General features: G+C 44.9%; 1 protein-coding gene across 2 annotated transcripts in view; it reads left to right on the top strand.

The window, feature by feature from the left end:
* LOC126354674 (CYFIP-related Rac1 interactor B) overlaps positions 1-27,704 on the top strand; it is a 423,392-nt gene that overhangs the window by 128,319 nt on the left and 267,369 nt on the right. For both annotated transcript variants that reach the window (XM_050004475.1, XM_050004473.1), the window contains exon 2: positions 25,837-25,933. The gene's annotated coding sequence lies outside the window, so the exon portion shown is untranslated. The remainder of the gene's footprint in view (positions 1-25,836; positions 25,934-27,704) is intronic.

Raw genomic sequence — 27,704 nt, 5'->3', positions numbered from 1 at the left:
TGTTTATCATCCTAGTTTCGATTCAGTACAAGGCTACACTCCAGACAAATATCTTCATAAAAGATATCCTAACATTTAAATTTATTATAGACGTTAGCAAATTCCTCTTTTTCAGAAATTCTTTACTTGCTAGTGTGGGCCTCCATTGTTGCCATCGTCATTTTGCTACTCAGATTGCAAAACTCGTCTGGTACTTTTAGTGTCTCATTCCCTAATCTGATTCCCTCATCATCGCCGGATTTAATTCGACTATATTCCATTACCCTTGTTTTACTATTGTTGATGCTCCTTTCGTATCACTAATAATGAAGTTTGTGTGAAATTATATCACGAAGTTCGTCCCTGTGTGTTTGAGACATTGCTTGCAGCAGCAATGCATTAAATTTCGTATTCTGTTCGAGGAACAGCACTGGATATAATGCAAAGAAAGTCGCTTAAATCCTCAGCTTTGCTGTAGCTACGTGATGTCCATGTTGAGTGGGATGGTGCGGCCACTTGCTTTGTGTTCGGTGGACCCGTATGAAATATTCCCTTCCAGAAACTCGCAATGGTTATCCTCTTGCCTGTGGCAAGTAAGGTACCCGCTCCTGGAACTGCAAGCTTTCAACAGTCACATGTGCTGTCCACAAGCTACCTCCTCGCATTGAAAGCTTTGCCCTGATGAATTACGCTCATTACTCCTTGATAATCCCGTCCATGTATGAGAAGCACTCCTGAACAAGAGTTTTGTACTTCGGAGGAGTTCCCAGTTTGGAATAAATGAGAAGGACTGCTGTTCCTGAATTTTGCTAACAACCAAGAGAAACCTCCTGATAACTTTGGTCGGAACGGAGGATTAGATTTACGAGTGTGTGTGCTCAAAAGTAACACCTCCGAATTTTTATGTGAAAATTCTTAAGGCTTTTTAAATAAAACGAACATTATTAAGATGCTACACCTTTGTTCCTCATGCCTACATATTTATTTCTCAACATAGTCACCGTGGTGACGAACACATTTCTCCCAACCCCAATGAGAGACCAGTTTGTTGATGCAGTCACTGCAGAATGTTTGACTTTCTTGACGGAGCCACAACCTCACTTCTGCTTGCACCACCTCGTCACTGTCACAGTGAAGTCCTCGAAAGTATTCGTTAAGTTTTAAACAGATGAAAATCGGATGGGACCAAGTTGGGACTGTACTGAGGATTATCGATGACAGTGAAGCCAAAGCGCCGGATTGTTGCAGAAGTCGTCAGGGTCCGTGTGTGGTCTGGCATCGTGTGACTGTAGGAAAGGATGATCCATGTGTGGATGAACCTTTCGAATTCGAAACTAGATTACAGCACACTGCTCCTCATGCAGCGACATAGTTACTTTACACGCCGCCATTTTACACCCTACAATTCTGGTCCTCTAGCGGCAGAAGGCTTGTGTACAAGAAGAATAAAGATGTTTAATGTTAGTAAGGTGTATTTTATTAAAAAAGCTTTAATGATTTTGACATAAAAAATTCCAAGGTACTACTTTTCAGCACTCACTAGTACTGGCATAAAAAAATCAAACATTTGTGTGCGTATGCGTGTGTGAACTGAACCAGGGATTTTGTTTACACAATTCATATTTGGAAGACGTACGGATCCAGTATTACAGTCATAGTTTGACAGAGATTTGGAAGACTAGATCAAACGAAACAGAAGGAAATGATAACATCCCATACGAATTTATAAAATCATTGTGGAAGGCGGCAGTAAAATGCTTATTCAAGTTGGTATATGGGATGGAAGAGAGAATAGACACTGAACTCCACACAAACCAGGAGATAAGAAGGATTGATTCATTCAACAATTTTCTCACAGACAGCTCATGAATCCAGATTGCTGGCAAGAAGAATGCACAGAAGACTGAAGAAGAAAACTTAGGATGTGTTAGATGGCGATCAGTTGTGCTTTAGGAAAGATAAAGCGGTCAAGAAGGTAGATCTGAAACTGCGCTTGATAATTGTGCGGGAGATGGGGGCCGGGGGGAGAGGGGGGGGAGGGATTTATCGAGTTGGAAAAAGGTTCGACAGCGTAAAATAGTGCTAGATGTTGGAAATTCCCAAAAAATAAATGTAAGCTGTAGGGAAGGGTGGGTAATACACAGTATGTACGAGAAGCGAGAGGTATCAGTAAGAAAGGAAGAGCAGGAGAAAGTGTTCGGATTAAAATGGATAAGAAAGGAACAGCAAGAGAGTCGTGGTCGGATTAAAATGGTCGTAATTGAGGGATGCTCTCTTTCTACTCTATTGCTCAATCTGAATATATACAGCGAATTGACGGCTGTAAAAGAAAGGTTCAAGACTGGGATTAAAATTCTCGATCAGAAGGTATCAATGATAATATTGTGGAGGAGCTGTCAATTGGCATGAACTGTCTACTGAGCACGGAATATGCACTGAGAATATACCAAAGGAAGACGAAGGTAATGAGAAATAGCAAAATGGGTCTAACGATAAATTTAACGTCAAAATTGGGGACGATTTAACAGAAGAAGGGAAGCAATCCTACTACTTCGAAAACAAAATAACGTTTAAGAAAGAAATTTATGAAAATGTACACCTGGGGCATAAAAGTGTGTGTCAGTCAGTCATGGGACTGTGGGAGAAACCGGTATGAAAAAAAAATTTTAGCGTCGGACATGTGATGAATGTTGAAACTTAAGTGAGTTCTGGCGGTACCCCTCCATCAGTCTTCTCCTGATGTGAATTAATTACTTATGATACTAACGAAGCTGGAATGGCGACCTGAAATAATTGCTTAAAATACGGTCGTTATATTAATGTAACTCTAAGAGTACTCTGGAAACATAACCACGTACATTAATTGAAATAACAACGATCTGGATCAAAGGGGGTATCAATTCGATCCTATTTCGAGGATTCGACACCAATACTGTAGGGTACAGTGGGGCTACTACACTGATTTCAGCTGTAAGCCCTACATAATATGACATGAAACTTTTTAAGAAATCACTCATTGTGATACAATTATGGTATGTTAATTGTGAATACATTTCAGTATATAAAAGATCGAAATTCCTTTACAAGAACAAAGTATTAAACAAAGAACTGAAGAAGACAGAAATCGCAATACACAAATATGGTGGGGCTCTTCCACCGAACGAAGAGGCTATTACCCCGCAGTGTATTTCAGTGTCAAAATCAAAAGCATTTACCGCAAGTAAACATTTTTCGTAGCTTTGCCCCTTTCCACCCACATACACATCTAGAAACCATGTAGCAGAAGGAGAGTTTGACTGTGCAGCGGAGTGTGCGCTGATATGAAACTTCCTGGCAGATTAGAACTGTGCGCCGGACCGAGACTCGAACTCGGGATCTTTGCCTTTCGCGGGCAAGTGCTCTACCAGCTCCTTTTTTTTTGTTGCAGTCTTTTTTTCGTAATTGATCGTTGTATTTTTTCGGGGCGGACGTCTCATGACACTTGTTCGAATTCAGCGTTGATCCATTAATCAGTTTTTTTTTTTTTTTTATTACAGAAGGCAACTAAGTCTGACCGAACACGCTGAGCTACCGTGCCGGCACCATCTGAGCCACCCAGGCACGACTCGCGAACCGACCTCACAGCTCCAATTCTGCCAGTACCTCGTCTCCTACCTTCCAAACTTCACAGAAGCTCTTCTGCAAGGTTTCTGGCACTTTACCCAGAGCAGCTGCCTACAGCACTTGTTACTACTGTTCGTTTCATATCTTTCTCGGACCACGAAGCACTCGCCTTTTTTCTCTTGTGTGTACGGATCATCTGGAAAGAAAACAAGAAAACGTTTTCTGTAGAATCTGCCAGTAAACATCAACTAAACTAATAATTTGACTGAGGAGAAATAGCCGCATTTGTACGGGACGAAATAATCGCATGTGCAGGCATTTCAAAAGGCGCGACAAATCAGGCCTTTGTGAAAAAAGTCAGCATTATTTGTTGGAAATTTGTGGTAAGGTCTCGTGGGACCAAACTACTTAGGCCATTGGTCCCTAAGCCTACATACTACTTAATCTAGTTTAAACTAACTTATGCTATGGACAAGACACACACCCATGCCCGAGGGAGGACTCGAACCTTCAACGGGGGGAGTCGCAGGGACCGTGACAGGGCGCCTAGAGAGCGCGGCGACTCCGCGCGGCTATTATTTGTTGATACAAACACTGCATAACCTGTGTTCTCATCGTTCTGTTCTTATACAAGCAACGGTAAGAGTTTCAGATTTCACATTATTGTACATTGGACACAGTCATGTGTTAGGTTGTATTCTTTTAGTATGGTAATAATCCATCACTATTCTGGAACCGCGCGACCTCTACGGTCGCAGGTTCGAATCCTGCCTCGGGCGTGGATGTACTTAGGTTAGTTAGGTTTAAGTAGTTCTAAGTTCTAGGGGACTGATGACCTCAGCAGTTGAGTCCCATAGTGCTCAGAGCCAATCCATCACTATTCGCTAATCTGAAGAGTTTGTTATTCTGTCCTGCCAGTAATGTAACAGAAAATACCCTACTGCAATCACATGCAACGACACGGAGATACTGGCACACACTGAAGACAAAACGATCCTGACGTGAGGGACTAGCGCACTGTTGCTACATTTCTCATTCCAGGCGGATTATCCCCGTGAGCTGAATAGTCCCGCTGCACCCTAACCGTGTATCGATTCCAGACCTAAAAAATGAGGGGGTAGCAACACACAACCTGTTATTTGGGCTGTTAATGTAAAAGAATTTATAAACACAGGATTTATGGTAAAAACTGCATCTATTGTTAATGCTTTATAGTAATAATGCAGAAAACGCAAACAGGACAGATGAGTACGGGAAAAATCAGAGCAACAGCTGCTCACGGAGAGTTTACCTTCATGCTGCAACGTAGGTTGTTGCAGCGTCAAGTACCTCAGTGTCGTACGTAAAGGCGTCAGAAGCAAAGGCTTATTCACCATGGAGGCGGACACTGGACTGTCTCCCCTCTGATACTGTCAGTCTACAAGTGGGCTCTTGCTTTTATCACCCCGAAAACTATTGGCCTTCTTCCGCGATTGGCTACAAAGGACTGTATTTCCGTCGTCGCTGGTTCCAAACTCATTTAGTGCCGTGGACACGCTCCTCTCGTAGGAACGACAGAGTAATTTGCTTCTGTTTAGTTTCTTGCGAAGACAGATTGTGTGCGAAGCCTGAGACTGACAAAACAAAGAAGTTGTCTCGTCCGAATGGGATGCGAATTCGGTTTCAATGAACCTACCCCTCGGTCTTGGCCCCTTACTTAGCTTGTATTTATTTCAAATTCATAGCCCAGCGCAAAGCCCCAAGCGACTGGAAGAGAAGCGCCGGTGATCCCTGCATATAAGAAGACTAAAAGAAAGGACCTGCAGAATTAGTGACTGATATCTTTCCCATCGGTTTTGTGGAGAATTCTAAGTTCTAATATAATAAATTTCATTGAGACAGAAAAACTTTACAAATCAGCACGAATTTTGAATGGTGTTTTGCCGAAAACCGACATTCTGAGCCCGTGGACGTGTGCAAAATATAGGTTGACTCTTAGAGAGAAGATACCGGCAACCATCTACTTATTTATTTATTTAAATAACGCCGTTACGGGTTTCTAATCGACAGATTCATCTTCAGTCATCTCGTTCATGTTAAGATACATTTTACATTAGCTTTCACTTTTTGTTTTCCCAAATGATGAAATTTCATTGGGGTGGTAGTGAAACCCAGATGTGAGACAATGTCTATTTAACCGTAATTGTGCCTCACAACGATTTTAAACGATGTAAACAAATTACTAAAGCGAAGATGTTTTGGTTACTTATGTTGAAAAATCCGCGCCATGACGTTCCACTCCAGACTGCTTGTGTTCCTGCAGCGCGGATTTTTCAAGCCACCCCACAAAGTGTTTCATTTTTTTCCGCAAATATTTCTGAGCGTTGGAGCTATAAAACTCGCACTAAACTTTAATCGTTTCACTACCAGTTCTTTTTCGGAATGGTTGGTTAGGTGTTTTGGGGAAGGGACCAAACAGCGAGGTCATTTTTCGGATTGAAAGACATTAATACACGGTTATTTTAGCTAACGCCGTAGTCAGTATTTCCCGCCAAACTACAAGATACATAGAAAGTAGATACATAACAGTGGATAGAGGATCTCTCCACGGTTTTGACCCACATTACAGATGCTCAATGTGGCTACCGGATGTAAATGTACGGGAAGGCGTGTCAGCAACCCACTTTGTAAATACTTTCATTATTTTTATTGTGTTGTTTCTGTGTGGAGCAGAGGGTTCATAATGAACTCTGAATGAAACACAACCTATAGACGCAAGCAGTAATTATAAGAATTCTGCAAACCATTAGCAGGCTGTCCTTTGCCATAGGGACATTGATACACAGCAATAACATGCAGCAAACTGCTACTGGTTCTCTGATATCCAATAGTGGGATATATATGTCCCTGTCGAGGTGGTAGGGTAAAAAGACGTCAACGTCAAACATTGTGTGTGGTATGAAGGAAAGCTGTCCTTAGAAGGCTGTGTCGTTTTGTTTTACTATTGGCCGTGCTATTTGCCGATTTCGACAGTGACGCCATTATCAAGCACGTGTGGACGAGCACAACACGCTGCATAACATAAGATGTGGCACCTAAATGAAATTTCTGTTCCAAATTTGAGGCCACATTTTATGCAGTCGATATCTAATATTAAACGTGAATGAAAGCATGACAGCACTGGTCACTTTACACGCTGAGTATCTGCAGCTTGTTATGTGCTCATGTAGATGTAGTGACATGCCTTCATTGACGTGTAATATTGGATAAGGACTATATGAAATTGGCCTCAAATGTGGAATAGAAATTTCGATTACGTGCACATCTTCCGTGATGGGTCACGTGATGCTCATCCATACGTGGTTGATAACAAAGTAATTTTTGAAATCGACCTATAGCACAGCTATTATGGGAGACAAGGGTATGTTCACGAGTGTCCCAGGGAAGTGTGATAGGACCGTTATTATTTTCTGTATACATAAATGATCTGGCGGATGGGGTAAGCAGCAGCAGCAGCAGTCTGCAGTTGTTCGCTGTTGATCCTGTGGGGTAAAGGGTAGGCGTCTTCGATGAGAGACTGTAGGAGTATAAAAGAAGACTTAGACAAAATTTCTAGTTGGTTTGATGAATAGCAGCTAGATCTACCTGGAGAGAAATGCAAGTTAATGCAGATGAGGAGGAAAAACCGATTGATTATCTAGACGTAACATTGCAAAGCATTATGAAATGGAATGAGCGTGTGAGACTTTAGTAGGAAAGGCGAATTGTTGACTTCGGTTTATTGGGGGAATTTGAGGAGAATATGCTTCACCTGTAAAGGAGACCGCATATAGGACACTACTGTGACCCATTGTTGGGTACTGTTCGAGTGTTTGGGATCCGCACCAAATCGGATTGAAAGAGGACACTGGGACAATTCAAAGGCTGGCTGCTAGATTCGTTACCAGTAGGTTCGAACAACACGTGTTACGGAGCTGCTTCGTGAACTCAGATGGTAATCGCTGGAGGGAAGGCGACGTTCTTTTCGAGGAGCGCTATTGAGAAAATGTAGAGAACCGGCTTTGAGGCTGACTGCTGAAGTAATCTACTGTCGACGAAAAACATTTCGCGTAAGGACCATGAAGATAAGATTAGAGAGATTGGTGCTCGTACGGATGCATATAGGCAGTTGTTTTTCCCTTGCTCTATTCGAGAGTGGAACAGAAAAGGAAATGACTAGAAGTGTATAGGGTGCGCTCCGCCACACACCGTACTGTGGCTTTCAGAGTACGTATGTATATGTAGATGTAGATCTATCCTAATAATGTTTGTCTTTGAACACGTTAATCTCCAAAACTACCAGGCAAGCCGGCCGTTGTGGCCGAGCGGTTCTACGCGTTTCAGGCTGGAACCGCTTGACCACTACGGTCGCAGGTTCGAATCCTGCCTCGGGCATGGATGTGTGTGATGTCCTTAGGTTAGTTAGGTTTAAGTAGTTCTAAGTTCTACGGGAAATGATGACCTCAGATGTTGAGACCCATAGTGCTCGGAGCCATTTTAACTACCAGGCAAATTTTCATGAGGTTTTCGCAGGCACCTTGAGCATAGCTTTGGGTGCCGTATAGGCTTTTATCATAAAAAAGAATCACGAAAAAACATTGCGCTTTATAAAAATGTATAAATGTATGTATGTACATTCCACGTCTCCTCCGAAACTACTGGACCCATTTCAATCAAACTTCGTACACATATCCATTACTATCTGGAAAGCACTCTGTGGGAGTGAGAACCACGTACCTATCAAAGAGGTGGGGGTGGGGGCGAAAAAGGAGTGTAGTCCACGACGTGCGAATACCCCGATTTTATTCATCCAGTATTTGAGAACGAGAGCACTCAGTGACTTGCAACAAACTTTACACGTAATTTCAAACCTTAACGAAACTTTTTCTAGCCCGCAAAATGATGAAAAGAGTAAAATTTGTAGCTTACTACATTTTCGCTGTTCATGCACTAAAACTGAAGCATCAGGCATGACCTCATGACGTTTAAATGTGTTACTTCTTTGCTACTAACTCAATTTTCAAGCACATTTAGCACACGGCTACGAAGTCTTTCGCGACGTATTTCTTGAATAAAAATCTCTCGGTGTACATGCCGCGTCAATTCACGACGGTCGGTTTTAGCCCTGACGACGACCATGGAGGTAGTGTTCGAAAGCTTGGTGTTTTATCCTGAATTACCCGCATCTCGTGGTTGTGCGGTAGCGTTCTCGCTTCCCACGCCCGGGTTCCCGGATTCGATTCCCGGCGGGGTCAGGGATTTTCTCTGCCTCGAGATGGCTGGGTGTTGTGTGATGTCCTTCGGTTAGTTAGGTTTAAGTAGTTCTAAGTTCTAGAGGACTGATGACCATAGATGTTAAGTCCCATAGTGCTCAGAGCCATTTGAACCATTTTATCCTGAATTGACGCGGCATTTAGTACACATTTATCAGACAGTATCCACAGACGTCCCTGAATGTTCCCACAAAATTCTGTCATTGTACGACACAGAGAGAGGGGGAGGAGGAAATAGACAAAGAGAGGAGGGAGTAGCAAATGGACTGAGAGAATTGCGGCAAGAAATGGACATAGAGCGGGGGATGATATAGATGGACAAAGAGAAGGGTGAGAAGGAGGCGATCAGAGAGGGGCAGAGGATGTGGACAGAGAGAAGAGGAAGGACGAGATGGACTACTAGAACTGAAATAAACACTAAATACACCTGGGCATCGCTGGATGCTCAGCTAATAAAAAATATAACCAATACAGTCTACTAAGAACCATGTTCTTCATAAAATTTCTAGAGACTGCGGCCCCGCACAGAAGCAAAATTATAACAGTGTATGGTGTAGGGCTGTAGGTAAACATGCTGTAAGGGTGTTGTGTGGCAGAAGGATATGCTCCACCAGGGGCCCTGCACACCCAGCTGCGCGTAGGGCGGAATCGGAATCGTGGGAGGCATCTGGGGCCCCTCTTTCTCTGTCTTCCTCTCCATCTGTCGCTCCCTGTCTCCCTCACGAGCTCCCAGCAGCCGGCGGGTGGCGTCGACGTCACAGTCACGGCACGGCACGGCACGGGACGTCTGCGTCTGGCTAATGGCTTCCGCACAGCGAGGCGCGAACGGCAACACATGAATAATTGCGCCGCATTCGATCCGGGCGGCAGGCGCGGCGTCGCGGCGTGCGATGCTGCTACAGCCACGCCTACTCTGCCGGTTGTATCTGACCAGGTGGAGCCTGAGCACGTGGCGAAGTTAAGCTCACCGCGCAGAATTTTAGCCGCCCACTTAGAAGAGCACACTGGACACTTTGCAGTGGTGTAGAACGGTATGAGGCGGTTATGTCGTCCTCCACCGCTGACGCAAGTCCTGGCAGTGATGCGGTGTGTGCACTACCTGATCAGAAGTATCCGGGCACCTATTACGTACATTAATACAGGGTACGCCCACCCTCCGCCTTCATGACTGCTTGAACTCCTCTCGGGACACTTTCAGTGTCACGTTTGAATGTCTGTGGAGGAATGCCAATCCGTACTTCCTCAAAATCCGAAGAAAGAGAAGGTACGACGACGTGCTGAAAAGTAATGTCTCTGAATTTTTTATGTAAGAACTCTAAAAGCTGTTTAAATAAAAGAGACGTTGAAACTTTCTGGCAGATTAAACTTTCATATCAGCGCACACTCCGCTGCAGAGTGAAAATCTCATTCCGGAAACATCCCCCAGGCTGTGGCTAAGCCATGTCTCCGCAATATCCTTTCTTTCAGGAGTGCTAGTTCTGCAAGGTTCGCAGGGAGCTTCTGTAAAGTTTGGAAGGTAGGAGACGGATACTGGCAGAAGTAAAGCTGTGAGTACCGGGCGTGAGTCGTGCTTCGTTAGCTCAGATGGCAGAGCACTTGCCCGCGAAAGGCAAAGGTCCCGAGTTCGAGTCTCGGTCGGGCACACAGTTTTAATCTGCCAGGAAGTTTCATATCAGCGCACACTCCGCTGCAGAGTGAAAATCTCATTCTGAAAAGAGACGTTGTAATTTCTCAGACTTCCCCGGTATCATTTCGTGAAATCGGGTGTACTGCCGGTGGACTGCGTCTTCCCAACACAATATTTCGACGTCGTGACTAGGCGTCTTCATCAGATGTTTCCTGTGATTAATCCGCAAGCTGACCGTGTCCCATCTTTACGCCTTGGCGGCGCCTGGTGCTCCCTACGCCGTCTACTCCCGCTGTGGCCGTTTCTGCCGGTCCTATTTGTCTCTAGGCGTTCCGTCTTCCGTCTGCTCCCGTTTCAGCTGTTTTCTCCGGTAGCGGTCTTGCCAAAGCGTTCCCTACTAGGCCCGCGTTCGCCACACGCGTTCCCAGAACTATCGGGACGCTGCAGACGTTTCTTATGGTGTTTGCGACCGCTCCGGCTTTCTATCGTGTCGCCGGTCGCAGCGGCCGCAGACTGTGTAGGGAACACCAGACACCGCCCAGGCGTAAATACGGCACACGGTTAGCTTGTCGATCAGTCGCAGGAAACACTTGATGAAGACGCCGAATTACGACATCGAAATAGTGTGCTGGGAAGAGGCAGACCAAAATCTCTCTGAGCACTATGGGACTTAACATCTGAGATCATCAGTCACCCAGAACTTAGAACTACTTAAACCTAACTAAACTAAGGACATCACACACATCCATGCCTAAGGTGTCCGCAGCTCGTGGTCGTGCGGTAGCGTTCTCGCTTCCCGCGCTCGGGTTCCCGGGTTCGATTCCCCGCGGGGGTCAGGGATTTTCTCTGCCCCGTGATGAGTGGGTGTTGTGTGATGTCCTTAGGTTACTTAGGTTTAAGTAGTTCTAAGTTATATGGGACTGATGACCATAGATGTTAAATCCCATAGTGCTCAGAGCCATATGAGCCATGCCTGAGGCAGGATTCGAACCTGCGACCGTAGCGGTCACGCGGTTCCAGACTGAAACGCCTAGAACCGCTCGACCATAGCGGCCGGTAAGGCAGTCCACCCGATTCTGCGAGATGAAACGACACGTTATTAACATTCTTCACCTTTACTCTTACTGCCTTTGCAGCCTGCGAGTTACACCTGTGCTCGCTCAAATATTTCAAAAATGGCTCTGAGCACTATGGGATTTAAAATCTGTGGTCATCAGTCCCCTAGAACTTAGAACTACTTAAACCTAACTGACCTAAGGACAACACACACATCCATGCCCGAGGAAGGATTCGAACCTGCGACCGTAGCAGTCGCGCGGTTCCGGACTGAGCGCCTGAACCGCTAGACCACCGCGGCCGGCCTCAAATATTTCAAATAAAACTTTACAGAATGAAGTATGTAAGTGTCCCAGATTGATTTTCGGAGCAGCACAACAGAGGATGTGGACACATAGGATTTTGAACAATGTAATTTGCATATCGCGATTTCCTAACAGCTCTGTATCATTCATTAAAAGTCTTGGACTTCTTCTCTGAATGACAGCAGGCTCTGCTCGTACGATAAACCAAAATGAACTATATACACTGAAAAGCTAAAGAAACTGGTACACCTGCCTAATATCGCGTAGGGATGGTGCAAGAACGAGAAGTGCTGTAAAACTTCGTGGCATGGACTCGACTAACGTCTGAAGTAGTACTGGAGGGAAGTGACACCATGAATCCTACAGGGCTGTCCACAAATTCGTAAGAGTACGAAGAGGTGGAGATCTCTTCTGAACGTTGCAACGCATCCCAGATATGCTCAATAATGTTTATGTCTGGGGAGTTTGGTGGGCAACGGATGTGTTTAAACTCAGAAGAGTGCCCTGGAGCCATTCTGTAGCAATTCTGGACGTGTGGGGTGTCACATTGTCTTGCTGGAAATTGCCCAGCCTCGTCGGATTGCACAGTGGACATGAATGGATGCAGGTGATCAGACAGGACGCTTACGTACGTGTCTCCTGTCACAGTCGTATCTAGAAGGATCAGAGGTCCCATTTCACTCCAACTGCATGCGCCCCACATCATTACAGAACTTCCACCAGCTTGAACCGTCCCCTGCTGACATACAGGGCCCTTGGTTCATGAGGTTGTTTCCATACCCGAACAAGTTCATCCGCTCGATACAATTTGAAACGATACTCGTCCGACCAGGCAGCGTGTTTCCAGTCATCAACGGGATGGGCCCAGGCGAGGCGTAAAGGTTTGCGTTCTGCAGTCATCAAGGCTACACGAGTGGGCCTTCGACTCCGAAAGCCCGTATCGATGATGTTTCGTTGAATTATTCACACGCTGACACTTATTGATGGCCCATCATTGAAATCTGCAGCAATTTGTGGGAGGGTTGCATTTCTGTCACCTTGAACGATTTCTCATCAGTGTCGTTGGTCCCGCTCTTGCAGAATCTTTTTCCGACCGTAGCGATGTCGGAGATTTGATGTTTCACCGGATTACTGATATTCACGGTACACTCTTGAAATGGTCCTATGGGAAAGTCCCCACTTCATCGCTACTTCGGAAACGCTCTGTCGCATCGCTCGAGTGCCGTTTATAACACCACGTTCAAACTCGCTTAAGTCTTGATAACCTGCCATTATAGCACCAGTAACCGATCTAACAACTGTGCCAGGCTTTTGTTGTATTATATAGGCGTTGCCGACCATAGAGTCGTCTTCTGCCTGTTTACATATCTCTGTATTTGAATACACTTGTCTGTACCAGTTTCTTTCGCTCTTCAATGTAAATCAGAAAAAAATCACGCTAAAGGCTGATTGATTGCATCTCGAAGTGCTATGTCTTCGTTAATTGACTTTGTATGGGTATATTTTAATATATCAAAAGCAGAAATAATCCTTGGAATGTGATCTTTAATTATCAATATTCACTTTTCCACATAATCACCAACCAATTAGATACATTTCTACCAACGATGAACAAGTCTTCTGAAGCCGTCACGGAAGAAGTCGACACTATGTTTCCGCAACCACAATCTCATAGTTCTCTAATTGTCTTCATCAGAAGCATAATGATGTCCCCGTAGATCGTCTTTCATCATCAGGAACAGATGGAAGTCAGACGGTGCTGTATGGAGGATGCCGTATGGTGATGAGATTCAGTCTCAGACGTTCTGCTGTGGTTTGACATTGTCATGCATCCGGGGTACCCATCGTGCATAGATCTTCCGATAGCCAAGCAAAGCAATAATGTGACCCGCACGTTCTTGAGAAATGCCGATTGTGCTTGCAGTTTCTCTCTGTGTGATACGACGATCGTCCTGAATCAATCTGCCAACATTTTGCTTGTGAAACTCGGTGGTTGCTGTCACAGGACGTCCAACTCTTTGTTTGTCACGCAGGTCAGATGTTGCCGCCTCAACATCTTTGAACTTATTCGCCCAACGTCGCACAGTACTCATCGCATTGACCGACGGTCTGCGCAGGGTTCCATACTTTACACTGTAACAACACAAGCGCTCAATGCTAAGGCCAACTGGAGCTGTATAGAAGAGGCTACGTAACAAGCAAGTACCTGCCGCATACCAATGCTGCCAACTGTTGAAGAGTTACGAAGTTAGGAGCCACTACCCTCGTACTAGAAATCATTACTAACTACAGCCCACGGTGCTTGCATTCTGACGGCTTATTGTTTTTTTTTCTTCTTTAGAATGGTATATTTTAAGCCCTCTATCGGTAGAGGACACCGAATTATAGTAGGTAACATAGGGGTGTGTAACTTAATAATGTCGGTGATTCACAAACAACGTGCCGCAGTCGAGTTTTGAGTTCTAAGAATTCGTCCACACATGGAACATTCGGTGTTCTTCAGCACGACAAATGCGAGACCACACACGAGCGCTGCGACATCTGCAGCTATCCGACGCCTTGGCTTCACTTTCATCGATCATCGTCCATACAATACCGACTAACCCCCATTCGATTTTCATCTGTTTCTAAAACTTAACGAACATCTTTGAGGACTTCACTTTGATAGTGATGAAGCGGTGCAGACAGAGGTGAGATTGTGACTCCGTCAAAAAAGACAAACATTCTACAGTGACGGTATCAACAAACTGGTTTGTCGTTGGAAGAAATTCGTTCATTGCCACGGTGACGTTCCGAAATAAATATGCAGACATGAAGAATAAGGCTGTAGAATGTTAATAACGTTTATTGTATTAAATAAGTTTAAGAGTTCACGCATTAAAAAAATTCGTAGGCGGCATTACTTTTAAGTTCGATACTCCCTGCCTCCTTCTTTTAATGGCGGGTTCTCCTCTTACGACGTCTAGTGGTCAATTCCGCATTACGTATTGGTGCCCAGATACTTTTTTGTAGGTAGTGTAAACGAGCTGCGCTTCCCTAGAATTTTCGCAATTAACCTAACTTGACCATTCGCTTGCCATTCAATCGACCTTATGTGCTCGTTCCATTTCATGCCATTTGAGAACGTTAGGCGTAGATATATAAATCCGACGTGACTCTGTCAAATTGCACAGCTGTATTAAAACATTACAGGATAATTTTTCCTACTTATCTGCATTAACTCACTTTTGACATTTCGAATAAGCTACCATTCTTCACACAAATTAGAAATCTTATGTAAGTCATCCTGTATCCTCCTACAGTTAACCAACGTCGACACTTCACCGTACACTACAGCGACACCAGCAACAAGTCACCGAGCGAGGTGGCGCAGTGGTTGGCGCACTGGACTCGCATTCAGGAGGATGACGGCTCAAACCCGCGTCTGACCATCCTGATTTAAGTTTTCCATGGTGTCCCTAAATCGCTTCAGGCAGATTCTGAGATGGTTCCTTTGAAAGAACACGGCCGACTTCCTTCCCCATCCTTCCGTAAACCAATGGGACCGAAGTCCTCGCTATTTGCTCCCCTCCCCCAAATCAACCAGCAAACAGTCGAAGATTGCTGCTCACCCTATCCGTCAAATTGTTTATGAATACACAGGATGATTCCGTGATGATCTTATATCTTTTCAGAGATGGTGGACAATGGTAAACGTATCAATCTGAGGTAGTGGGCTCTTGTCCGGAAACGCGAGTCGTTTCGATGCCTCCGACAGTGAACCTCTTTTACTGCAAGTTCTTTGCTTTTCATATTTTGGAATGAGGCAGTATCGACGAAAACAACGAAAAAAAGTCTAGTAAACATGGGCCTTAAAGTACATACCTTAAAAGCTATGAGCACTTGTTCAATAGAAGATCAAGAAATACTATGAGCTTTTAAGGTGTGAACTTTGGAGCCCAAATATACTAGACATGTTTTCCTTGTTTTGATCCTTACTGCCACCTCTGAAACTTGTCTTTCAAAAATGGTTCAAATTGCTCTGAGCACTATGGGACTTAACATCTGTGGGCATCAATCCCCTAGAACTTAGAACTACTTAAACCTAACTAACCTAAGGACATCACACACACCCATGCCCGAGGCAGGATTCGAACCTGCGACCGTAGCGGTCACGCGGTTCCAGACTGAAGCGCCTAGAACCGCAGGGCCACACCGGCCTGCGAAATTTGTCTTTCTTTCAGTCTTAGCAGCAACAGTACCAGTACACGTATTACACTTTCAGACGTATCACAACGGTTATCGCTTATGACTTTCGTATCCGTTGTTTCTGGACCAGGGTCTCTTACATCAGATTATTACATTAACCCTTCTTCATGATCCCTGAAAGTTTGTAACACTATCATGGAATCACTCTGTAGAAAACAAGAGCGATACAGTCAAACTTTGTAGCCAACACCTGACGTGGCAGCTGCGTCGTCAAATCAGTCGGAAGTAAAACGACCAGCCAACCATATTTGAACGAGAGTGGCACTCCACATTCTTTTTATATGATGGAAACAAAACTAACGCAAATACCGGGTGGTTATAATTAAACTTTCCCATTCAGCACATTATAACACGGAAACTAATTACCGTACTTGGCAGCATTAATGTAAGGGACATGGGGAAGATAAATAATGCAGAATCAGTTCAATTGAAACACTTTTGATGTGCTGCTACCAATACATGCCGGTACCATTACTGCTACAAAAGGGGCTCAACATGGAACCCATCAGTGTCCAGAAGAATCTGAAACCGCACAATTGCATTCTGCACATCAGAACGAAGCGTGTCCATAGGTATGCTGGCTGCCTCTCTTGGTATGCCGCGCTTCAGATCAGCACATGTGTGAATGTTCCCCTGGTAAAGCCTGTCCTTCAGGTAGCCCCACAACCAGATATCACAGGGAGTGAGATCAGGTGATCGTACCGGCCAAGCATTTGTAAACGATCGGCTGATAATTCGATCGTTTCTAAATGTGTTTCGGAGTAGCAGGTGAACTTCATGAGCGATGAGCAGTGGGACCCCTCTTACATGCTGAGTTCAAAAAATGGTTCAAATGGCTCTGAGCACTATGGGACTTAACGTCGGAGCTCATAAGTCCCCTGCCTTTAGAACTACTTCAACCTAACTAACCTAAGGACATGACACATATCCATGCCCGAGGCAGGATTCGAACCTGCGACCGTAGCAGCAGCGCGGTTCCGGACTGAAGCGCCTAGAACCACTCAACACAACGGCCGGCCATGTTGAGTTCATTATGGCTCTCTCATGTATGGCGGGTATGACATGCTGGACAAGCATATCGCAGTAACACTGAGCAGTCACATGTATTTGGCCCTTGAACGCCAACCTGTTCAAAAAAGAATGGGCCGATGATGAACGTAGCCGTAATGTCACACCATACGGTGACACCGTCACCATACAGAGGAACTCCATGCAGGGTGACTGGAGCTGAAGATCCCCACACTCGGCAATTCTGTGTGTTCACCCCACCCGTCAGAGAAAAATGAGCTTCGTCTGTCCATAGGACGGTCGAGGGCCAACCCTCGCCAACTTCAGTCCTTGCGAGAAAGTCGTTGTACGTTCTGTAGTGCAGGCTGTTGTACGATATGGATCTTGTACGGATACCATTTGAGAATGTTTCGAAGCACCTTCCGTACAGTGCACCACGGGATGTTCAACTGTCGTGACGCAGCACGCGCACTGCCTGACGATATGGAACTGCGCGCAGCGTTGTCTGCCATAGCAACACCGATTTCATCAACCACGTGTGATGCAACCGGTCGTCGGCCTCTTCCCGCAGCGACGCCCAGTTCTCCAGTTAAGTTCTTCATCAGCTCCGCCCAGCAGGTGGAGAAAGAGGGCTCTTCCGTAATCGCGTCAGCCGGCGATATTCTCGAAGTGCAGCTGCAGTATTGTTGTTGTTTTGATAGTAGAGCTTCACCAATAATGCCCTGCTCCGTTTGTCCAAGCTCATGTTGACACGTCAACAAGTACACTGCGAGTACCAAGTTTGGGACTCGTACGGTAATTTGTTTCCGTGTTATAACGTGTTAAATAGGGAAAGTTTAATTATAACCACCCGGCACAATTTCTGTAGCATAGCGAGTGTCTCTGCCGTACACCAGAGAACGGGCTCGGTTTCATTTTTAAAAATACGCGCATATTTTTAGTGGCCGCCGCTCGCTTCGCGGGAGTGGCACTGGGCGTGTTTGTAGGTGGTGGCACGCCTGGCGTCGGCTGATGACAGTGGCGCGCGCCCCTCTGTCGGCGGGGGCGTGGATGGGGGCGGGGAGACCAGCGGCCGTGCTGACGGAGGGCAGCGCTCAGCGCGGGAAACACTGCGGACCGGCTCCTCTGACACAGCCGGAGCTGAATTGCGTACAGGCGAGAGCTACGTGAAAGGATGCCTGTGACTGGCTCTAAAGACGTCACAGGCTGCGACATACAGGCACCTGTGCAACTACACTAGCTGTTGCTGTGTGTGATTTCCAGTGGCAAATTTTAGCGCAAACATATAAAACGTCATATACATAACAGAATGGACTCCACCACCTTTCATACTGGCGGTCTGCCTCGTGAGACATCTAGTGGTCAATTCGGCATTACATGGTGGTGTCTGGATACTTTTGATGTAGTGTAGTGTAGTGTAGTGTACACTTCATTAGCATTACGCTGTAGACGAGCTGAGAAGGTGAAGTAAAAGATGTATACACTTCAGTAACATGATCTTAAGTGGAGGTTCTGTTCGAGAGGTACGAAAAAATGGCAGTTGTTTCAAAAACATCTCATTTTATTGGTAGTTTTTCTAAGGTTAAATGTTAAAAAAATCGAATAAAACAGCTCTCCATAAGGCCACCTACATTTAATTATCTTTCAATCTTTCATTTAAAAAAAAAATGATTCGGTTAATTTATCTAGGCTCTAGAGCACTTCGCGCGCTGGAAAATGTTGATTCGAGAGAAACGCGTTTATAATTTTGAGTAACAAAAACAAGACGTTCGAGGCTTACTGTTAATCTACGATCCCATGACCATACAGGCGTTCTTCCTATTCCTCAAACACGCTGTGCTTCTGAATCTAGTGCCGTATTTTTTCAGTCCGGACTCTGTTAACAAACCTGACATTCCTTGCTCCTCTGTGGCCATGCGTTTTCAGCCAGGTTTTGCTGTTCGTCTCTCCGACGATTCCTAACACGTTCGCCGCTCGGGGTAGCCGCGCTGTTCGAGGCGTCCTGTCACGGTCCGCGTGGCTCCCCCCGCCGGAGGTTCGAGTCCTCCTTCGGGCATGGATGTGTGTGTTGTCCTTAGCGTAAGTTAGTTTAAGTTAGATTAAGTTGTGTGTAAACTTAGGGACCGATGACCTCCGCAGTTTGGTCCCATAAGACCTTACCACAAATTAAAAAAAAATCCTAATACGTTCATGGTATTCAGAGTAGGTGAATAACCTTCGCTGAATATACCTGCAGCTGTATGTGCTGCTATTTCAACAGTTTCTGCCTCCACAATGAAAATGATTCGGTACCTGTTTGCAAATGCGCGCGTTGAGCACTCGTTGTCATTTTGCGTATTGGCACCAGTGCATCTTCTGGGCGAAATTCGTAAATGATCCAATCTTTTGTTGAACAGCTTCATCGAGCGCCTACGTATACCTGTGTTTCGGTCTGTGGACGGTTCCATTCAACACGCTGTAACTTCTAGCGTACTTTGAAAATCGATAAATCCCTTTGCAGTCACAATCTATATACTTCAGGGATGCAAATTATGTAAAAAAATAAATTTTTTCATCAGTCTCGATCAGAACCTCTTCTTAAGTACAATTTACCTGCAAGATGGTTACTTGCTCCATTTGCTAGATTTTTTGAAATCTGCGGCCTTGGATCTTGATCTATCAAAAATTCAGATCTTATATCGTGCACTGCATAATAACACACATTTAGAAAGGAAAATTAGTTAGGAAAAACAACATCACTAGACAGAAATCTGCATTTGTATTGAGAACGTACGTTACTTCCGCCAACTGTGTCCGTCCCCCGTGGCGGAGGTCGGTAACGCATGCCTGTAAACTCTGTGTCCAAGCTTCCTGTCTGGCCTACGGTAAACTTCCACGTCCAGGAAAGCCAATAACCCCGGAGGAAAGCCAATACCCCGTTCTTTTGTATCTCCATGGTAAAGTAAATTTTGCTGTGCTGCTGGTTGAGATCTTCGTGGAGCTTCTGAAGCTCTTCTTCTCTGTGTGGCCAGATAACAAAGGTGTCATCAACATACCGTAGCCAGCATTCTGGGCGTAGTGTTGCGGAATGGAGTGCTGTTTCTTCGAACGCTTGCATAAAAATGTCTGCTGCGGCAGGCGAAAGAGGGGAACTGATAGCTACACCGCCCGTCTGCTCATAAAAATACCCTTTCCACCTGAAGCAGGTGGTCGTCAAACACTGGCGCCCTGAGCTCGCAGATATCAGGTGCGTCCCCCTAAGACGCTCATGGTGTCCGTCACAGGTACATTCGTGAACAAAGACTTCACTTCAAAATGTTCAAATGTGTGTGAAATCTTATGAGACGTAACTGCTAAGGTCATCAGTCCCTAAGCTTACACACTACTTAACCTAAATTATCTTAAGTACAAAATTATACACCCATGCCCGAGGCAGGACTCGAAGCTGGCCGGAGTGGCCGTGCGGTTCTAGGCGCTACAGTCTGGAGCCGAGCGACCGCTACGGTCGCAGGTTCGAATCCTACCTCGGGCATGGATGTGTGTGATGTCCTTAGGTTAGTTAGGTTTAATTAGTTTTAAATTCTAGGCGACTGATGACTTCAGAGTTAAGTCCCATGGTGCTCAGAGCCATTTGAACCATTTTAAACCGCGCTATTTTTAAAACTGACCATCAAATCCGTATCCGAGACATGCTTTTCCTTCAAAAGTGCTATAAAATGGGTGGAGTCCTTGACGTATGAATCTGTATGGCTCACTAAACGTCTAAGCATCGGAGCCAATTCTTTCACTAATTTGTAGGTCGGTGAGTTAATACTACAGTTAAAGAAAGGCTTCTTTGTGGATCTTTGCTACACCATATATTCTTGGTGCCTGTGGCACTTGTGGAATGAATCCTCGGGTCGTATCAAAATTCATCCTAGTTTGCTTCAGCAGCGCTTGCGTCGATTTCATTATCTTGGCCGTCGGATGTCCCTTAAGTTTATGGTAAAAGGGTTCATTCAAAAGATCCTCCATCCGCTTGTCGCAATCTACTATGTCCAACACTACGGTGGCATTTCCCTTGTCCGCCTGTATTACCACTATCTGGGAGTTGTTCTTCAGCTCCTTGATGGCTTTGCGGAAGGACAGCTCTCGCAAAGCAACAGGCGCGCGGTAGGCCACAGCGGTGGAGGGTCACAGAGCGCTGACGCGGCCTAGTCGATACTAGGCAGTTAGTAAACAACGCTACGCTGTAGTCGCCGCTCAGTTTCCTATTCGCCGATTCCCACCAATGGCAAGCAGTAAAGGAAACTCCAATGGAAAACGCCTATTTCCGCCAATGACAACATGCAATGCAAAGGCCAATAAAATGAACTCCTGATACCCTTCCTCCTCACCCTCACATCCAATGACAGCAATCCTCCAAAGTATATAAATAACCAAACTAGTACTCATTCAGCAGTTAGCAATACACCCTGAGGAAGGCGCCTTGCAACAGTCGCCGAAACATCGGAATTTTATAGATGCGGCCTCAAACCAAGAAGAATTTTATTGGAAGAGGACTACTCTTCTAATCACCGTCTGGTCATGCGGAAGTTAATTTTCCATCATGTCTGTAAGTCACCTACGGAGAAGGCCGGGTGATTCCTTTGAAAAGGCTGCGGGCGTTACTTCTTCCCCAGTGAGACAGAACGGAATGAGGAAGGAAGGGCGACTTTACACATGACTGGACTGGACAAGTATGATGAGAAAGAAAATCGGTCTTCCCCCTTCCAAATTGTGACAAGACGCTAAATCTTGATCTTCGCTTTTCGATAATTTATTTGGGCAATCAATGATCATTTTTTTACGCAAAACGTCTAAGCTATACAAATAATTTTTGTCATCGTTTTCCTCTCCATTAATAACTGTCTGAAATGTGGATCCTGGTGTTTTATTTCTTTTATATACCTTAGACTACGACAAACGGATATTATTTACCAAGTTTATAATTTTCTCATACGTAGGGATTCATAAAGCAAATGAGATTACATAAACGCCAGTGCACAAGACTAGTGCATAGTCGAAAAAAAGTATGTATTCCACGTTTCCTGTAGATACAGTTATGCTGCGGTCCGGATAACAGGTGCAATACATTCTGCAACTAAAATAGCGCAGCAACTGGATACCTACTCTAAAGGTGAAGTACGCGGGACATTACAGTTTTTGTGGGAAAAACGTCTAAATTGCACATTCACTGAAGAGCCAAAGAAATATGTACACCTACCTAATATCGTGTAGGACCACCGCGAGCGCGCAAAAATGCACAACACGATGTGGCGTGGACTGGACTAATGTCTCAAGTGGAACTGGAGGCAAATGACACCATGAATCCTGCAGGGCTGTCCATAAATCCGTAAGAGTACGAATGGTGGAGATCTCTTCTCAACAGCATGTTGCAAGACATCGTAGATATGCTCAATAACGTTCATTTCTGCGGCGTTCGGTGGCCAGCGGATGTGTTTAAACTCATACGAGTTTTCCTAGAGCCAACTCTAGGAAAGAAGTTTGGGATGTCACAATGTCTTGCTGTGATTGTCCAAGTCCGTTGGAATGCACGATGGACATGAATGGATGAAGGTGATCAGACAGGATGCTTACGTACGTGTCACCGGCCAAAGTCGTATCTAGACGTATCAGGGGTTCCATATCACTCCAACTGCACATGCCCCACACAATTACAGAGCCTCCACCAGCTTGAACAGTGCCCTACTGACACGAAGTGTCCATGGATACATGAGGTTGTCTCCATACCCGTACACGTACATCCACTTGATACAAGCCGGCCGCGGTGGTCTCGCGGTTCTAGGCGCGCAGTCCGGAACCGTGCGACTGCTACGGTCGCAGGTTCGAATCCTGCCTCGGGCATGGATGTGTGTGATGTCCTTAGGTTAGTTAGGTTTAAGTAGTTCTAAGTTCTAGGGGACTGATGACCACAGCAGTTGAGCCCCATAGTGCTCAGAGCCATTTGAACCATTTGAACTTGATACAATTTGAAACGAGACTCGTCCGAACAGGCAGCATATTTCCAGTCATCAACAGATCAATGTTGGTGTTGACGGGCCCATGCGAGGCGTAAAGCTTTGTGTCGGAAAGTCGTCAAGGGTGCACGAGTGGGCCTTCAGCTTCGAAACCCCATATCGATGGTGTTTCGTTGAATGGTTCGCACGTTGACGCTTTCTGATGGTCCAGCGTTGAAATCTGCAGCAGTTTGCGTAAGGGGTGCACTTCTGTCACTTTGAACGATTCTCCTCAGTCGTTGTTGGTCCCGTTATTGCAGGATCTTTCCCCGGCCACAGTAGCCAATGTAACGAGTGCGCCAGACACTTGTTGTCTTATATAGGCGTTGCCGACCGCAGTGCCGTATGCTACCTGTTTACATAGTTGAATACGCATGGCTGTATCAGATTCTTTAGCGCTTCATTGTAGATTCTGGCGGTATAGGGACCAAATGTAATGTCGGCTTCAGCCGTAGTGAAACGGTGACAGTAATTTGATCAAAGTACTCAGACATAATTGTTGCTTTTCGGGAAGGAAGGAAGACCTGGCACCACGCGATTTACATCTTTTCGTCAAGTTGAAAGAACATCTGCGGGGAAAGACATTTTTCAATGAAGAGGACGTTCACACAGCACGTCTTGAAAGGCTTCGTGGCGATAGAGTGGACTTCTGTCGTCGAGGAAATAAACGATTGGTGGAACATTTCGACCGTTCTCTGCAGAGACTTGGTGACTATGTTGGACAAATGGCGGCGTATATATGTTTCACAATGAAGTGTAGTGCAGCATTCAGTAAAAGTCATTTCGCCTGCCATAATAATGTGCAACTTGCTTTTTAATGTCCCTTCGTATCGTCCACCACTTCGTTTTAGCTTTATGCTTTTGTGTCGTGCCTTCTTACACATTTTCACGTGAAACCAAGAGGTAAATGTATAAAGAAAAATTTAAAATCTCTGTGAGAGACGTTAGACCTATGATTAACCAGATGCTGTACTAAAACGAAAGTTGTTCTCACGAGAGAATAATAAACAATTGTTCATGAAGCGCAATCATTGAGGGTGCAGTGCAACAGCGACAGAAGAGAAATATATGACAGAGGGAAGCGGACACGTATCGAATTTTTCTTTTTTCTTATTTTATGCTACCAAATTTAGTTTTGTTCTCCTGGTGACTCGCATTGTTCATTTTATCGATGGGAAGGGAGACTGCAGATCACACTTTTTTTCTGTACAGAATGCTGTCAAATTGATAGAATATCGGTGTTGTAAATTTCCAATGTAGCAATAAAATTGGGAAGACAATACCGTTCTTTTGTTACGTCGGCTGACGCAGCCGGTATGTTTTGTTAATTTCGTTTTGACGTCCAGTGATATTGTAAGTTTGCTTTTTATAAAGTTGTATTTGAAAAGTAGATACTTTTTCTTCCGTTTGATCACCCAGTCAAAATTAGACACTAGTGGGCCATATTTTCTGGATACCTATTTCTTAGGGTGAGTTATGTATGACCTAACGTACATTGATCATGTAGTACATGGAAAGGGTTGACAGCATGGCATCTTTTCTTCACAGTATTCTCCCCCGTTGTCAGCAAGAATTTTCTTTGGAATAACTATCTCTGAGCGTACCATAAAACAGTTTTTCGGCGGCATTCTAACGAAAAAAATGTAACATCGAAGTGGAAGAGCTGTAAAAGCCGATGCTTGCATAAAGCGTTACACTTCGGCGAGAACACTACATCAGTAAAACGTGACATACTGACAATCCTAATTAAAGAAAGTCAGTGTATGAGCTAAGAGCTAGGTAACACGCATCGTGCTATAAACTGATATCCACAGAAGATGTAACATACGTGCCGAAACATAGATCTGAGGATGGACAAGCTAGATCAATGAGAGCAGACGAATATGACTTACCATCTTCGTTGTCATACTGATACTGAATTTCTGATATGAGCACAGAGTCAGTTTGAGTTTCTCGATTCTTTAACCTGTGAAGCGGAGTGAAAATCCCCATTGGGTTAGTCAGACTTCGCTCATTCGCGGTTTTCCTAAATCACAAGAGGCGGATCTGGCACCGTAATCCATACGAGCGTTGAAACTTTAGTAGTGGCAACTATTTATTTACAGCTCGTACAAAACAGATACGTGTTTTAAAGTTTTGATGACCTTCAGGGTAGTCACCAGCATTGGGTATAACCCGTTGCCAGCGATGTGGAAGTCGTAGGATACTTTTAGCAGTGCCAGTTGTGTTGACAGTTCGAGCGGCATGGTATATTGCCCCATGAATTTGTAACACTTCTGAAGCGAATGCCATGAGGTTTTCCTTCAGTTTAGAAATCGAGTTGAACTCACGAGGGCTTAAGTCAGAGGAGTGCAGTAGGTGGTCTAGCACTTAGCAGCCCCATCAGTCAAACAAATCAGTAACAGCTTCCTCTCTACGTGCTTGAGCATTGTCCTGCAAAATGATGGTCAGGTCCTGCAGAAAGTGTCATCACTTCTGTCTGTATGCTGTTCATTTTTGGAACACAACCTACGACCCTTTCTGTTTTGCATTCACAACTTTATCGCAAGACTTACAATTCATTCACGGTGTCTCAATGATTCAGCAATCTTATTCGTAAATAATTACATCCCGAATACCGGTGTCCAGATCTTGATTAACTGATTCGTCATAATCAAAACGGAGTTATCACAAAACTAAATAAACTGTAACTTGTGTTTCAGGAGCTGCAGGCCGCTGAAGAAGTGACGTGGAACTGACTTGGTTAACAGAGCGACTCTGGAGTAACTGCAGAGGAAGCCGCGGAGAGTGTAAAGTAAGGTAAGGTAATGCAAGGCAAGGCCAACCCTGGTGCCGGTGTACCTGAGTCACGACGGGACTCATGAACCTGTCCGCTTCTCTGCTTTCGAAACAGCTTGTCTATCGCCAGAGCCGCCGCTGCACGCTTACCTGCTGGCACGAGGCTTACCCCTCACGACAGCGTTTTTTCCTAGCGACCCAAATTAAACCAGCATGCGCCCTCGTAAACCTCAAAGTAGATATTTCCTTTCCTGTAAAATAAGACATTTCATAACATGTATGTCGTATCATTAAAAATCAGTTTTTCACTCTGCATTGATAATTTCTGAAAGGACAAAGTCTTGTGCTTCATCCAGGCCAGTATTAACACCTTTAGTATTTCACAGGTAATACAGTAACCGTTTAATCCGTCCGTCGACACCTCAGGGCATCCGCACAAACTCTCATCAACCAGTAGCTGTTACTCAATTTTCAAAGTCGACATATCCTTCTATAATGCAAGCGCCCAAGTCTGAGTTTCCACTCGACACACAGTTCAAATTTTTCTCAGGACTTTTTTTTGTGTGAAATCTTATCGGACGTAACTGCTAAGGTCATCAGTCCCTAAGGGTACACACTACTGAACGTAAATTATCCTAAGGACAAACACACACACCCATTCCCGAGGGAGGACTCGAACCTCCGCCGGGACCAGCCGCACAGTCCATGACTGCAGCGCCTGAGACCGCTCGGCTAATCCGGTGCGGCTCGGGACGTTTCATGCTGTATTATTGGACTAGAGCCCCATTGAAAAAACGCCAAGTGTTGTGTAAATGATTGTGGCGAGCGTTGTGTAGATAGTGTTTGTGTTCCTAATAGCGAGGAGAGAGAATCCTAGTGCAAGCGTATTGTCTATTCCCGTCAAATAGCGCGGGAATAGTCGCAACTTGAAGTACATATCCAGGCGCAAGGAACGGATCGTATGGACTCATTCAATGAGAGACTATTAGGACGTAACGAATTTAAACGAGACACTGGCACGCTGTCTGATTAACCGTGCGCCACTATTTGTCCTCCTTTTACCGATCAAGACCTAATGATAAAAGTCTTATCCGCCGCCAAAGCTTTAGCCAGCTTCTTTCGGGATTTGTATCAGCATATGATTGGAGATGTCTAATTGTTACAGTCGCAATATTTTGTACAAATAATGTAAATGTCGCATTGTATCACCAGCGCCTGTCCATATCTACTGAAACTGACAAAGTCGATACAAAATGAACTATCTCGATCACACGTTTTTTATCTACACAGATAAAGCGTTTCGGCAAACTGCCACCATCGGAACCGTCGTAAAGCAACATAGGAATAACCGCAGGATGCACATTTCTTTCACATATTACTAGAAACAAAAAATGTACACCTATTAATAGGGAAAAATACGGTGTAGGCAGATAGAAAAGATGCAAATCGAAACTTAACGGAAAATCGAGTACAGTATTCATGCCAAATAGTAGTTAAAAATGTTTCAAATGGCTCTGAGCGCTATGGGACTTAACATCTGAGGTCATCAGTCCCATAGAACTTAGAACTAATTAAACCTGACTAACCTAAGGACATCACACACATCCATGCCCGAGGCAGGATTCGAACCTGCGACCGTAGCGGTCGCGCGGTTCCAGACTGAAGCGCCTAGAACCGCTCGGCCACAGCGGCCGGCAGTACTTAAACGTACCATGTATACACTGAAGGGCCAAGGAAACTGGTATAGGCAGGCGTATTCAAATACAGAGGTACGTAAACAGACAGAAAGCGG

The sequence above is a fragment of the Schistocerca gregaria genome, chromosome 3 (assembly GCF_023897955.1).
Source record: "Schistocerca gregaria isolate iqSchGreg1 chromosome 3, iqSchGreg1.2, whole genome shotgun sequence".
Taxonomy (NCBI): domain Eukaryota; kingdom Metazoa; phylum Arthropoda; class Insecta; order Orthoptera; family Acrididae; genus Schistocerca; species Schistocerca gregaria.
This window is presented reverse-complemented; position numbering and strand designations above follow the sequence as displayed.